This window comes from Octodon degus, unplaced genomic scaffold (assembly GCF_000260255.1).
Source record: "Octodon degus isolate 3935 unplaced genomic scaffold, OctDeg1.0 scaffold00005, whole genome shotgun sequence".
Taxonomy (NCBI): domain Eukaryota; kingdom Metazoa; phylum Chordata; class Mammalia; order Rodentia; family Octodontidae; genus Octodon; species Octodon degus.
In genome coordinates, this window is record NW_004524581.1 from 32,244,252 (window position 1) to 32,246,957 (window position 2,706).

A 2,706-nucleotide genomic window follows, 5' to 3' on the forward strand; every position below is an offset into this window, starting at 1 on the left:
GCAGTGTATTATTTGTTGAAACTGTACTTTCGATTTGATTTGAAACTGTCTCATTGCTATATGTTTATCAATTAAACTTTGAAAAGAAAAAAAAAAAAAAAGAAATGAGAAGACCTATTTATTATGAGAATACAACATTTTTTGCAAATGAGTTAATTACGTCTTTATGGTTCTACCAGACCTCCTCTTGGTGAGCGTTCTAGTTAGTTTGATTTGATTTTTTTTTCCTTGTTTTTAAGAGCCTCTAAAAACTACATTGGATTAGTATTTCTTAGGTCAGTTAAGTGTGAAGCATTGTTACAATGCCAAAGTTAAAGAGTAATGGTTTAAAAAAAATCAAAACAAAACAAAAACACTTTTAAAGTTTTCTTGTCAATTAAAGTACTTCAAATGTGCAGAGCCCTGTTGCCTAGCACTCGGTCATGCAGGCTACCTGGAGTTGCATCTCAGTTCTTTACTTTGTTGTTTGGATACAGGCAAGTAAACTCAATCTCTCATTAGTTTTAAATCAGTTCCATAACTAATCTCAACAAGCTCTTGAAAATTACTCAAGTGAAGAACAGAGAAGTGCACAATATTGAAAAGATGAAAAAGACTGAGGGAGAAAGACTGAAGTGGTAAATTTTAAATAAGTCTCCTCAAACTGATCTCAAGTGACTGCCAAAGCAAATTAAACACATTTTCTAAATAAAAGTAAGATTAAGAAAAGAATGAAGAACTGGAAAATGAGGAAATCAAGGATTAGACTGGACATTCATTTTCCCAAGCTATATGCTTGTGGTAGTTTTTCACAATGAATACTATATATGTGATTGTATAACATAACCATATTTCCTAAATAGCTTCTTATTCAAAAATAGAATTAAATGTATCATATTTTACAATGTTCCCTATAAAAATCATAACCTCTAAGTGCTTTATAACCTGAAGGATTTATTAACCATCCGTTTAACTTAAATGTGACCAAGCCAACTGTTACCCAAAAGGATTCACATGACCAGTCCCACTTCAGGCCACACTGTTGTTGAAACATAAATGATGCTCACTTAGATCCCTTCCTATATCAAAGCAGCCCCCACATTAGCCACTGCTCACTCAACCAATTTGTAGATATGTTTCATTTAGCCAGCATGTAGCTATTTTAAAATTTTAATTAGGAATGCGGCTAGATAGGGTGTGCACTTTTCAAGTGGCCCATATCTCCACTGTCCCTTATACCTGGCAGATTCACAATCCCTGACTTTCTAGACCCCAAAAGTCAACCGAGTTTGTGACATTCACAAAGATAACCAAGATTTCTGTGTAGCATGGAAAATCTGGCACTCTCTAAAAGTATTAATTTCAATGTCCCCATTAAGAAACACATTCAGACAGACAGTACCCTTGATCCCAATCCACAGGGCTGAAGATTTTGGCAGGACACCTAAGTCTCATGTTTCTCTGTTTTTCCACCCTGAAGATCAAGAAATGAACATCTTCCACTGTCTTCCTTTGTGCTCACTGACTATCTCTGTCCATAGCATTTCTAACACAACTTTTCAGTCTTCCCATTTATTATTACTCTTGATTTTCATTACAGCTTCACAATATAAAAGCAGTAGAAATCTTGAAAACATACAGATAGGCAAAAAGTTCATGAACAAAAACCAAACTTCACAGGAAGTAATTTTAAAAATCAACCACTGGGATCTCATTCTATTAAAAAAAATTTTGTACTTCAAAAGAAATCACTGTCAGAGTGAAAAGAAAATCCACAGATGGGAAAAATTTTTAGCCAACTGCACCTCAGACAAAGGACTTTTATATAGAACACATAAAGAACTGAAAAAAATAATTTCTCCACAAATTCAAAGACCCAGTCCAAAAGTAGCATCTGAGATGAATACATACCTCTCAGATAAAGAAATACAAATGTCAAATAAATGAAAAAAATATTCAGCAACACTGGTCATTTGAGAAATGTAAATTAAAACCACTAAGAGTCCATCTCACCCCAGAAAGAATGGCTATCATCAACAAGTCAACCAATAACAAATGGTGGTAGGGTTGTGGGGAAAAAAGAACGCTTCTCCACTGTTGGTGAGAGTGTAGAATGGTATAGTCACTGTGGAAATCCATATGGAAATTCCTCAAAAATTATGATTAGAGGGCCAGGGATGTAGCTCAGCAGTACAGTGCCTGCCTAGTAAGCGCAAGACCCAGAGTTCGATTCCCAGTACCAAAAAAGAAAATAGAAAAATAAGACCAAAAAAAAGTCCCTTTTGAAAAGAAAAAAAGCTAGGATTAGAGGCTTCATTCAGCACACTTTGGGGGGAAGAGGGGTCAAACCCTGGCTGCTGCACTCTGCCTAAGCAGGCGTTTTAGTCTGCTGAGCTATCTGGCTGGCCCTAATTTTCTCATCTTTGCCAGAGAAATCTTATCTCTTGTTTTTCTTTTTTATTTTAAAGAGAAAAAACAATAAAAACAATGATACATAATTTCAAAATGAGAATAGGGAATTAACAGTGGTTATTGCACATTTTTATCTTGTTTTTTAATATATTTTTATTTTTTAAAGAGTAAAAATGAAAATTAAAACAAAAAATTACAAGTGATACAGAATTTCACTTAAAGTAATATGAACTGGGGCTGGTGAGATGGCTCAGTGGTCTAAAGCACCTACTTAGAACAAGCTTAGCAAAGCACAGGGACCACGGTTCAATCCCC

General features: G+C 34.8%; 1 protein-coding gene across 1 annotated transcript in view; it reads left to right on the forward strand.

Moving 5' to 3' along the window:
* The window catches only part of LOC111818403 (uncharacterized protein C6orf10-like), a 71,321-nt gene that overhangs the window by 52,560 nt on the left and 16,055 nt on the right, over positions 1-2,706 (forward strand). The window lies entirely within an intron of this gene.